General features: G+C 43.9%; 1 long non-coding RNA gene across 1 annotated transcript in view; it reads right to left on the reverse strand.

The window, feature by feature from the left end:
• The window catches only part of LOC115834468, a 36163-nt gene extending 34735 nt beyond the window's left edge, over nt 1-1428 (reverse strand). The window contains exon 1 of the long non-coding RNA XR_004029387.1: nt 1332-1428. This is a non-coding gene — a long non-coding RNA (uncharacterized LOC115834468). The remainder of the gene's footprint in view (nt 1-1331) is intronic.
• Nucleotides 1429-13098: the final 11670 nt, after the last annotated feature.

The raw sequence follows: 13098 nt of genomic DNA on the forward strand, positions 1-13098 counted from the left end.
ACGTCTCTCACTCTGAAATAATCATGCCACTATGGGTTCTCTTTATTCAAACCTCCTACCTCTCTTCTTGCCCAAATCTTCAATCTCAGTTGCTACACATTTCATTGATTAAATGGATGCCGCCCCATGAAACGTTCTGTATTTTCTCACCAATAAGTTTTCTGGTACATCTTGCCTTCTTCGATGAATGAAATGTCTTTGCTTGCATTAAAGACTAAACCCTCCACTTAATTGTGGCTTCATACTTTTCCTGTAAATTTCACCTGTCTTTCTGGCACCACAAATGCAACCCTTTCTACTGGATCATCCCAATTACCACATTAAATCTGGTATTTCCTATCTTTAAAAGAGAGAAAGAGGAAAAGGAGACACAGAGAGAGACTTCCTAAATCCCTATAAGCTTCCCAGCTGCTGCCCATTTCTCTGCACCCCTATATAGTAGATCATCCCAAAGATGTTTCTGTAGCCATTCTATAGCCATCTCTAACACACACACACACATACACACATCCTCTCCCAAATCAGACTACTTCTCACCACCTTCACCGCTGTTATTCAAGCCCAAACCACCATCATCTCTGGCCTGGATAACTTGAATTAACCAACTGATTTCATCCTTACCCTCACATTCAATATAGCAGCAGGATCAGTATTTTAAAATGCAAAATCTGGTTAAACCCCCTATGATGACTTCAATGGCTTCCCATCACACCTACAAAAAAATTGAAACCCCTTTTCCTAGTTTTCAAAGACTCTGATGATCTGGCATCTTTTTTTCTCTCCAATTTAATCTCCTTCATGCGCTTTGATCACCTCATGTGTTGTGCTCTATAGCACATCCGATTTATTTCTATTCCTTAAGCAAGTGAATGCCTGCCTCGGGGACTCTGCAGTTTCTGTTCCCTCCTCCTGGTGTACTCTTCCCCAGGATTTCCATATAGCTTTCCCTTTAATTTCTATTTATTCAATTTATCTCAGAAGTACCCTTCTCTGAAATTCCTCCCCTGAGCACTGCTTCTAAAGTAGCACTTCCTCTCCATGATCTCAGCTTTATTTTCTTCTTAGCACAGGTCACTACCTGGCCTTCACATTGACCTGTTTATGCGTTATCTGTTTATGTGTTTACTTTTTGTCTCCTCCACTAGAACACATGTGCCATGAGAACAAGGGCATTATCTCTGTTGTTTTCTGCTATATCTCGTGGCCTAGGACAGTGCATGACACAGCGTGAAAACTCAATAAATATGTGGAATGAATGAAAGAGTGAATGAATGGATTAGCTCTTCAGTCTACTCCTATCCCAGTCATACCTCTGAAATTGTCAAACTCACCAATCGGCTCCAGGGTGTTTCCTCTGTCATCTTTTTTCTTTTCTTCTCTTTTCTTTTTTCTTTTCTTTCTCTTTCTTTTCTTTTTCTTTCTTTCTTTCTTTTTTTTTTTTTTGAGACAGAGTCTTGCTCTGTCATCCAGGCCAGAGTGCAATGGTGTGATCTTGGCTCACTGCAACCTCCGCCTCCTGGGTTCAAGCGATTCTCCTGCCTCAGCCTCCCAAGTAGCTGGGATTACAGGCATGCACCACCATGCCTGGCTAATTTTTGTATTTTTAGTAGAGATGGGGTTTTGCCATGTTGGCCAGGCTGGTCTCCAACTCCTGAACTCAGGTGATCTGCTCACCTTGGCCTCCCAAAGTGTCTGTCATCTTTCTTGATATGTGAATTATTTATGGTGTGGTCTATGATGCTAAAATAGAGACCCCAAAATACAGTGATTGTAGAGAGAATTTAATTTATTTCTTTCACAAGGGAGTCCAAATGGCAGTAGGCAATCCACAGCAGATGGAAGGCTCTGCATAAGAGCATTCAGGTTCCCAGGTTCCTTTCACCAGTTTCTCTGATATTCCTTGGAGTACCATCCTCATGCACATGATTGAAGCTGAGCCCCTTCCATGTCCACATTCCAGCCTATGGAAAAGCAGGAAAAGAGAAAGGGGGCGTGCACACCCAATATTGTAAGGCCAAGTATAGCAGATTGCATAAGCTCCTTTTTCTCACACCCCACTGACTCGAGCTCAGCCTCATGGCCACACCTAGCTGCAAAAGAGACTGGGAAATGTAGTCTCCATGTAAGAGACTGGGGAATGTAGTCTCCATGTAAGTGGCTTTGTGTCCAGCTACAGCTCAGTGGTTTCTATTACTAAAAGAAAAATGGAGAAAATGGGTACAGAGGACAAGTAGGAGTCTCTGCCACAACATCTTAGGAGCATTTGTTACAGAGGATCGTTCTCTCCTTCATGGAATACTTTTGTTCTTTTGGCTTCAGTGACACCACACTCTCCTGGTTTTCCTCCAGGCCCTCTGCCTACTCACTCCATCTCTGTTGCTGGGTGAACTTATTCTGCTTGACCTCTGCATGTTGGACTTCCTGAAGGCTTTGTCCTGTGCCATCTTTTATTCCTTCCATCTACATGCTTCTCTAGGTAATTTTATTCAATTATGTGATTTTATATACCACATTGATAGAAATAACTTCTGAATTTATGTCTTTAGCCATGTCCTTTCCCTGGAGCTCCAAATTCATATATCCAGCTGCCGACTTCACATAGCTGATCATAACTCTTGGTTACTTTGGCCACCCATGCCCCTCTCCCAAGCCAGCTCGTGCTTCAGTTTTCTGCATTTCAAGAAACAGAGAAATAGCTTCAGCATCATTCCAGGTGCTCTGACAAAAACCTTAGGTATCATTCTTAGCTTAGTTCTTCTCTCACTTCCCCTCATCCAGTTCGTTCACAAGTTTATACTCTCAACTTCCAAAAAAACACATCCTGAGTTTAACTTTTTTTCTGTCTTCCCCATTACCAGCCTGGGCCCAGCCAGCCTCACCATTTTACTGGATGACTCATCTTCCTACTGCCACTTTCACTGCCAACAAGCCAACCTTACACAACACCCTAAGTGATGAATTAAAAACATAAATCAGTTCATGTTGATCATTGAACCCTTTCCCATCTCACCTTGAATAAAACCCAAACTCTCCACCCTGGTCTACAAAGCCCTACAGGGACTGGCACTACCCACCTCTCCAGCCTCATCTCATGTCACCTGTTTTCTCAATGACCCACTCCCACCACGGTGGCACATACCAAGTCTATTTCCATTTTAGGGAAGATATGAGGCAGAAAGACCTTAAATGGATGTTTTCTCTACATGAAATGCTTGTGCCCCAGATCTTCCCCAGGAAGCTCCTTCTCATCCTTTAGGTCACATTGCAAAGGTCCACTCCTTAGAGAAGTTGTCCCTGTCCACGCAGTCTGCGGTAGACTCATCCTTTCAACCCATCACTCTTAGTCGCATCACCCTGTCTTATTCTCTCAATAACAATGAACACTACCTAGCATAATATATTTGTTTATTCGCTGTCCATCTCCCCTCACAGTGGATGTGAATTTCATGGGAGCAGGGCTTGTCTTGGGCCCCACTGCAAATCCAGGGCCAGTCACACGTTGGGCCCTCAGTAAGGATCTGCTGAATGAATGTCTGAATACATCTCCAATTCTGGAACCTCTTTAGCATCCCAGGAGTATTTTAAAGACCATGACAGTGTGAATAAAAATTCTATATTTCTAATGTCTTTTAAAGACTTTTTCCAAACTGCTTTAGTACCATAAAATCTGCTTTTCTCTTCTGACATAAGGGCAAAAAATTAGATTCTCCTTTAGTAAATGCACTCAGGCATATTCAGGAGAGACCACAGCCTGTAGTGCTCAGGTTCTTAATCTGAGTCCATGGACCCCTAGAAGGTCCATGGATGTGCTGAAATTATATACAGAAGATACATTCATTTTTCTGGGAGGTAGGTTTATAGGTTGGTTGGACACTCAGAGGGGGTCAGTGGCCCAAATGAAATCCATTTTATTGTGGAAAAAGTATTAGAGGCCAGGCACAGTGCTTCACGCCTGTAATCTCAACACTTGGGGAGGCTGAGGTGGGTGGATCACTGAGGTCAGGAGTTTGAGACCAGTCTGGCCAACATGGTGAAACCCCATCTCTACTAAAAATAAATAAATAAATATATATATATATATATATATATATATATATATATATAGCCGGGCATGGTGGCAGGTGCCTGTAATCCCAGCTACTCCGGGAGCTGAGGCAGAAGAATCACTTGAACCTGGGATATGGAGGTTGCAGTGACCCAAGATCACGCCACTGCACTCCAGCCTGAGTGACAAAGTGAGACTCCATCTCAAAAAAAAAAAAGGTTTAAAGATGGACTTGCAAGACCTCTATTTGTTCTGGTGATGTCAGTCACAAATAATGCAAATTTGTGCAGATTATGTAATTTATTTAGATTCTAGTTTTCTTATCTTTAAAAATAATCTGACTTTTATGTATTCTGACTTACATGTACCCACACTTAAAATATATTTAAGCCCATCACAGGATGCCATGTGCTTTATTGTATCTCACAGGTAATTACAATGAGGCTCAGAGTCCACTCAGGCTACTTGCCCCAAATCACATTTGTCCCCATATAAGTTCTGGATCAAGACCCATGCTTCTCCATGCTTCAAATTGCCTGCTCTTTATTTTATTTATTTATTTATTTATTTATTTATTTATTTATTTAGACACAGTCTTGCTCTGTCGCCCAGACTGCAGTGGTGCGATCTTGGTTCACTGCAACCTTCACCTCCTGGGTTCAAGCAATTCTTCTGCCTCAGCCTCCCAAGTAGCTGGGATTACAGATGCCCGCCACTACGCCCAGCTAATTTTTGTATTTTTAGTAGACACAGGATTTCACCATGTTGGCCAGGCTGATCTCGAACTCCTGACCTCACGTGATCCACCTGCCTCCACCTCCCACAGTGCTGGGATTCCAGGCGTGAGCCACCGTGTCCAGCCTGCTCTTTAAATAAGAGTTTGCAGTACCATCATTCTGCAGTCCAATTTCTCTGGGTGGAATAATGTCTTGGACCACTTCACAGCAAGTACCATAGAGAAAAGCAGCTAGCTGGTAATGTAGTTTCCCAGCCAGGTAAGCACACTCCTGAACCAGACCAGAGCCCTGTGAACCCAGGAGTATGGGCTTTATCATCCATTCTTGACAGAAGAGAAAACGAAAGCACAAAGAGATTAAGTAATTGACTCTAGGTCAGAAGGTTAGTAATTTTCAGGGCTGAAAGGTTATGCTTCGCAATGTAATATTTTCTTAACTTTTCTACTAAAATGACCTTGGGAATCTTTACTAAGATTCTTCACTAGAGGGCTGACTCTTATCTTCATAGTTTAGTATTTGGCTGTTCTTAAAAAAATTATTTTAAAGGACTTTGTAAAGCTTGAGTAATATTTTTTTTCTAAGAGGACAGGAAGATACGTAATGTGCCCATTGAACAAGGACTAATGACATGGTTAGGAAGGAAGGAAAAAGGATATCTGTTAGGTAACATGGGGTACCTTACAATGGCGCTGTACCTTAAGATGGGGCCGGTTCCGGGTTCTTCTCCTCTCCTTGACTGGGCACTGTCTGAACCCGCCAAAGGAGGGCCAATCAGAAAGAAGCATCTCCCGCCTTCCCTTGGGCCAGCCCCTAGCCCAATCCACGTAGGCCCAAGGGATATAAAACCCAGCACACCAGCAGCGCTCTCTCTCTTCTCTTCCTTCTCCGCTCAATACCTCCAATAAAGATCTCTTGACCGCAACGGGCATAGTCTGATCCTTGCCCGGCCTCTTTCATTGGTGCTGTGACTGGGATCGGGAACACCCCACCCTTCCGTGGGATCCCGATCCCTCTTCGGGCTTGGTCCAGACCCCTGCCGGTCTTCACCCATTTTCCTGTTCGCGGACCTCTCCACCCAACACCGGCCTTGTCTCAGTAAGTCTCCCCTCCTGGTGTCCAACACCAGCCGACCAACTCCCGTCTCAGCTGCCCGCTCTCGGCGGCCGTAAATCTTACTCTAGACTCGGCCTGCAGGGAACGGAGTTTTCTCCTTCTCCTCCTCGCGTCTCCGGCCTGGGCCCCTCTCCTTCTCTCGTTAAAATCCTGGTACCAGGTGACCCACGGCCTCCCGCCTCTCAGAGGCTCCTCAGTCCTTCCGTTTCGGTGACGATCGATCCGGAGGCTCTGACTCGCTCCGCGGCAGTCGGCTAGCAGGGGATGCCCTGCCTAGCTCGTCGCCGTCTATTCCTTCCTCTCATTATGGGAGGCTCTGCATCCCTGCCGGCCAACTCCCCACTACAATATCTCTTAAATAATTTGTCGGCCCTTGGCCTCGCCTCAGACATCAAACCAAAACACCTAATTAAATTTTGCACTCAAAATTGGCCCACCTACCCCCTAGACAACCAAAACAGATGGCCCACTTATGGGTCCTTTGATCCCAACCTTCTCTGGGATCTCTGTAACTATTGTGAGCGAACAGGAAAATGGGCAGAGATCCCCTACGTTCATGGCTTCTTTCTTCTATGGGACAAACCCAACCTCTGCCTCCCTTGCAAGCCGCAACACCTTATCGCTGCTCTCAAGCTACCAACCTCTCCTTCCGCTCCCGACTTTGATCCGGCCGACGATCCCCACCCACATACCACCACCCTCCACCTCATCTTCTGGTCGCTGCTCAACCGGTTGAAACCGGCTACCAACCCGGACCACACGAAGAACCAAACTGCTTACGCCCCACTCTCATGCATCTCCTAAGTCCTCTTCTCTGGCTTTCTGCCTCTCACATCTTTACACTTTCCTCCGCCGGCGGGCCCTATTCTCACTATGATAGAAAACGGCTGGGACCCTCTCTTCCACATGTTCCACTTCACCGTCTGGCTCTCCTATCAACAAACACACCCCCTTCCTATATTATACCACTAAAAACAACGCCTCCTCCCGAGCCATACATATCAACAACCCCGCCGACCCGGTCTGGGGCCAGTCAGTTACAGGAGGCATATATCCCAGCAATGCCTGGGCATATCCACCTCAAACCGTAACTATTTCCCGTTCCCTCAAAGAGTCCATCTCTAACCAAACCTTTAACCAGCTTCTCCTCAGAAACTACCAGCTCCTAGCGACTTGTGAAGACACGGCAGACTCCAGAGACAGTCTCACACCCTGCTGACCTCTTAAATGGCCAACGACTGGCAACAGATACCCAGGATTTGGGGGGGGGGGAGCAGGTAGGCCTGCCCTGGCACCCTAAATTAACTACCATCTTCTTTTCTCTTCGGGCAGACCAAACTCTACCCCTAGTACCCCAGATGGCTACAGCAAGCCGATTCTACCAATTCTTAAACACCCTTCGCTCAGACAGCTGGCTCATTGCCAACCCATCCCTGCCCCTCAACTGGCTCACGGCACTGGAGGACAAGGAACACTCATGGACTTCACGTCTAACGAAGTCTTCATGTATAGCGCCCTATTGCTTGGCCTCATACTCATACTGTACCCCATGCACAACCCTGACAGTTCTCCCTGTGCCCCCTCCCCACAGCGCCCCCACTCAGCAGGAAGCAGCCAGATGAACCACGACGCCCATTTTCCCCCATTTAAGAAAACAAAAAGGGAGGAATGTTAGGTAATGTGGGGTACCTTAAAATGGCGCCGTACCTTAAGATGGGGCCGGTTCCGGGTTCTTCTCCCCTCCTTGACTGGGCACTGTCTGAACCTGCCAAAGGAGGACCAATCAGAAAGAAGCATCTCCCGCCTTCCCTTGGGCCCGCCCCTAGCCCAATCCACGTAGGCCTAAGGGATATAAAACCCAGCACACCAGCAGCCCTCTCTCTCTTCTCTTCCTTCTCCGCTCGATACCTCCAATAAAGATCTCTTGACTGAGACCGGTGTAGTTTTGTCTCCGCCCGGCCCCTTTCAGTATCACTTCTACATTGATTTCAGCTTTTATGCATTAACACCAGACAATGACCTCTAAAATGAGAAGAGTGCTAGCTTAACATTGTAAATTGACAAGGATCTTGGAAATGAGGAATTAAGGTTAGTCAGAGATTCGACTGTATAGATTCTACTCAAGGCAGGGTAAGAGGCAACTGAGAATAACCTGAAAGCAACTGGTAAGTATTTGACTTTTTTTTTTCCTTTCCCTCTGCTTACACCAATGGTCTATTATACTTCATAAAAAATAGAGACAGTACTGAGACTGTTTCCAAAAGAGCCTTTAGGTGGCTAATAGTGTCACACTGGCCAGTCTCAGGGACCAGTTGTGTAGTGCACTTTTGACTTAAAATACAGTTGTTGTTAAGCATAAGTTAAAAGCTGAGTTTTCAAAAGTTGTGTCATTGCATAGGAGTTTAAATATAAGCAATAGCTTATTGGCTACTAAATGCAGTTTTTATAATCCTCCCATCCAAATGTAGCTCTAGATCATATACTCTGGTCAGATATGCTTTTGAGAGACTGTTCAGGCAAAGGCAAGCACTACCTTCCCAGATGGTTTTCAGTGCATTTCTGCCCCACAAACCAGAGCAACTCTCCAGTTTCTTTCTTTCTGTCTTTCTTTTCCAAGGTCAAAGCTCAGACAGCTTGGTTCTCCAAGAGACTGATGGCCCCAATCCCTGAAATGAACAGCAGTCCTAAAGAGCAGCAGCCTCTCTGCCAAGGGGAATGGCAACACCAGGCAAAGCCAATGAACTCACATCTCTTTTATGATTCCATGAGGCGTTCATAATCACAGGGAGTAGCTGCATTGCTAATTAGAGGTCACGGAGGCGGTGAGGGCCTCATTCATTCATTCACTCTTTCTTTCAGTGAATACATCTTCAACTGCAAACAATTCTTTTGATGATTATCTGAATGTTCTCGCAGCACGGAGGCCTACTTTCTATGACCTCCATGTCTCATCCTCACTTGGCCAACCACGGGATCAATGAGATTTGACTCACCGAACATCAGACCCTTCCTATAAAAAACTAATCTTTTTATTCAACAAATATTTCTTGAGTGATCACTACCTGTGAGCACTATTCTAGGAGCTGGAGATAAAACAATAAACAAATGGAGATAATTTGTTTATTGTGCTTCCCTTTGCCTGAACAGTCTCTCAAAAGCATATCTGACCAGAGTTTATGATCTAGAGGCACATTTGGATGGGAGGATTATAAAAACTGCACTTAGTAGCCAATAAGCTATTGCTTATATTTAAACTCCTATGCAATGACACAACTTTTGAAAGCTCAGCTTTTAACTGTTGACAGCTGGAGATAAAACAATAACAAAATCATGGGCTTCAAGATGCTTGTTTTCTAGCGGGGAGAAATATACAACACATACAAAATACTAACATTTCAGATTATGGTACATTCCATGGAGAAAGCTAAAGAGGTCAAGAGAATAAGGAATGTGGATGCATACATGCATTACATATAGAGTAGTCCCAGAAGACTCCTCTGATAAGGCAACATTGAGCAAAACTAGAAGGAAGTCAAAAGTCAAGCCATACAGAGCTGTGGAAAAGAACTTTCTAGGCAGAGGGAACCGTGAATGCAAAGGTCCTAATAGAGGAGCAAGTTTTTCTTGATGAATGAGGATAGTTAAGGGTGAGCAGGAAAAGTGATAAGAGATGAGGCCAAAGAAACAATGGAGCCAGATTGAGCAGGACCTTAGAGGCTACTCTAGGATGCTGCCTTTTACTCTGAGTGCATTGGAAGCCACTGGCAAGTTCTGAACAGCAATGGCTATTTTGACTGCTCTGAGGAGAATGGAATATGGGGTGAAAGGCTGGGAGCAGGCAGACCAGTCAGGAGGAACAACAGAAATTGCTGATTGCCACATAGCAGGCATCTGCCCTTTTCTTTCTTTAGCGATAGAACCCTGATTCTTATTTGTGGCAGCAATGCACCCAGCTACAGTCTAGATTTCCTAGGTACTCTGTCCCCTGTCCCTCACAATTAGACAGAGTCCTGTGATTAATTTCTGGCCAATGACCTATAAGAAGGTAGATTTATAGCACACTTTGGAGCACTGCTTAAAAAGAGCCTACTCAATTAGGAGGAGTTCTTTGCTCTTTTGCTTCCTTCTGCTGCCAACCTGGAGCATAGACATAATGGCTGGAACTCTAGCAGCCATCTGCAACCATAAGGAGACCTTTTTGTTTTGTTTCGTTTTTCTCCCCTTCTGCATTCTTATCATTTATTTGTGGTAAGAACACTTAAAATCTATTCTCTTAACACTTTTCAAGTATACGATACAATGTTATTAACTATAGTCACCACGTTATAGAACTCTTGAATTTATTCCTGCTGCCTAGCTGAAATTTTGTATCCTTTTACCAACATCTCCTCAATCCTTCCCTCCTTAAACCCTGTTAACTGTAATTCTACTCTCTGCTTCAATGAGATGGACTTTTTTAGATTTCACATATAAGTGAGATCATGTGGTATTTGTCTTTCTGTGTCTGGCTTATTTCCTTTAACATTTTATCCTCCAGATTAACCTATGTTATTGCAAATGACAGGATTTCCTTCTTGAGGCTGAATACTATTATCCATTCATCCATTGATGGACACTGAGGTTGATTCCATATCTTGGCTATTGTGCACAATGCTGCAATGAACATATCAAAGAGGTATGAAGATTTCACACCTTTTTGAAATGCTGATTACATTGCATAAGATGGCCTTTAAAATGGAAGCCACATGCTGAGGATGTTGGAACAGAAAGCTCAGGTGGGTCCCTGAGGATAGCATAGAAATACCACACCAAATCTGGACTGCCTATTTTTGGACTCGTTTCACATGAAAGAGAAATGGGCCGGGCATGGTAGCTCATGCCTGTAATCCCAGCACTTTGGGAGGCTGAGGTGGATGGATCATTTGAGGTCAGGAGTTCGAGACCAGCCTGGCCAACTTGATGAAACCCGTCTCTACTAAAAATACAAAAATTAGCTGGGTGTGGTAGTACACGCTTGTAATCCCAGCTACTTGGGAGGCTGAGGCAGTAGAATTGCTTCAACCTGGGAGAAGGAGGTTGCAGTGAGCCGAGATCGCGCCGCTGCACTCCAGCCTGGGCAACAGAGGGAGACTCCGTCTCAAAAAGGAAAAAAAAAAGAGAGAGAGAGAGAGAGAAAAAAAATAAAGTCCTTTTCTGTTTAAGCCACTGGTTTTTAAATGTTTTTTTCCAGCTATATGTAGCTAAACTGAAACATGATGCATATAAGTAGCCTTTGCAACAATCCAGGTGAGAGAAGACAGTGGTTTGGCCCAGTGGAGTGGCAAAGGAGGTCAGATACTGGACCTTTTTTTTTTGAAAGGTAATGCCTATAGGATTTGCAGATGGTTTAGATATAAGAATGAATGAACTATTAATAGAAAAACTAAGACTTCTGGTTTGGGGCCCAAGTGACTTGAGAGTGTAATGATTTACAGAGATGCAGAAGGCTATGCAGGGGGCAGGCTTGGGTATGGGACTGGGGTTGGCGGGAATGGCAGTCTAGGGCACATGTGACAGCATGGCCTTGTTGAAGCAAGAACATGATGAAACAAGAAGGGAGGCCAAGAGCACGGGGCACAGATTGGTAGGAAATGAGTGAGCTCTCATTCTGCTTCTATTTTCGCAACAAAGTCTGATCCAGGTCATCCCCTGAGACTGAAGGGAAGAAAGCAGAGGGTGGAGATGGGAGGTTTGAAGAGAGAGACATTATGGAATAGTCCTATTAGTGAGTGGGATTGCTGGGCAGTCATGGGTGTACATCCATCTGAAATCTGTGCTCTCTAATTTAAAGAAAAGCCACTTACCAGAGCTGTGTGTTTTTCTGCAATCCAGTCCAGTTGCATGGTTGGGTTTAACTGAGCCTGAGTTTCACCAGACAAGCACTGTAGGATATAAGATGAGAGAAACAGGGGGAATGAAGGGGTGTTTGCAAGAAGGAGATCAGAAAAATGGATCAGGAATCAAAACTGGATAAAGAAAGAAGTAAACACATGAGATGGATGAACACAGAGTTGACAGTTCTTGAAAAGACCGAAAAACAGGGTGGGCTCCAAAGAAGCCAAACAGAAGGATAGAAGGTTGTGAAGGGGGAAAAGGAGATTTTGGAGGAGATGCAATTAGTCATCAGTGAGGACAAGGTCAAATGAGTCACTGGAGAGAGAAGGAATTGAGAAGCTAAAGATATTGAATGGAGGTCAAGGTGCTAAATAAAGTACATTCCATTATTAGACTAATAATAAAATTCGTTCACAACTTCCTCTAATTAGATTTATCTGCTTTGAATAAAGATATCATTAATTAGTCTAAGTACTTTAAATTTAATTTTCTTTTCTGAAGGGATATTTATGGGACTTCAAAGAACAAAGTTTTACCCAAACAACTAAGTTTTTGTTGGGTGAAAATACAAAGCATTTTTTTCCATGTGAAACTTCTTTGTATCTTGATATCTCTTCTTTTTCTTCTGTGAGTTTTTTTAGGCGGCGAGTCTATTAACACAATCTTTCAAGGATTGACCTGTTTATTCTCTCTAAAATAGTTCATGTCATAGCTTGTTTCTTCTAAGCTGGACTTTGCCCCCTTGTACTTTCCTTGCAACTTTTTCATCGTTTTTTAAAACAACATTTATTCTCATATTTACTTATTTTCTCAGATGTTTGTTTGCTTTCTTCCTGCTCCATCTCCCTGTTCCTCAGATTCCTTTCCTTAGGAGAAAAAATTGGGATATTTCCCACAGCATGCTGTGAGAAAAGTCTCTGAACTTCCCGGGGGTGGGACTTGTGAACACAGAGGGTCTTGCACACTATTTTATATCCAGCGAGTGTTCAGATTACAGGGCCAGGCCTCAGATACAGGTCCAGTTTGTGGAAGGCGGTCCCTGAAGCATTATGAACACTGCTTTGCTCCTTCTGTCTCCTAGTCCCTCTTCTTAAGCTCAAACGTTATTAATTGGGAGTCTGTTCTGGGCTACTCATTGTACTGATTAAAGTAATTCACATTAATGGGCAATGACTGATCTACTCAATTCTCTTAGGAGAAGTCACATTTCTAAAATGTGCATATTAATCCAAATAAAACCCTGATTCATGAGATAAATGTAAAACAAATGAATAACACTATTCAGGGTTTTCTGTGACAGAACAAAAGATTTTCTCTCCTCTTGGGGCC

This window comes from Nomascus leucogenys, chromosome 3, assembly GCF_006542625.1.
Source record: "Nomascus leucogenys isolate Asia chromosome 3, Asia_NLE_v1, whole genome shotgun sequence".
Classification (NCBI taxonomy): Eukaryota; Metazoa; Chordata; class Mammalia; order Primates; family Hylobatidae; genus Nomascus; species Nomascus leucogenys.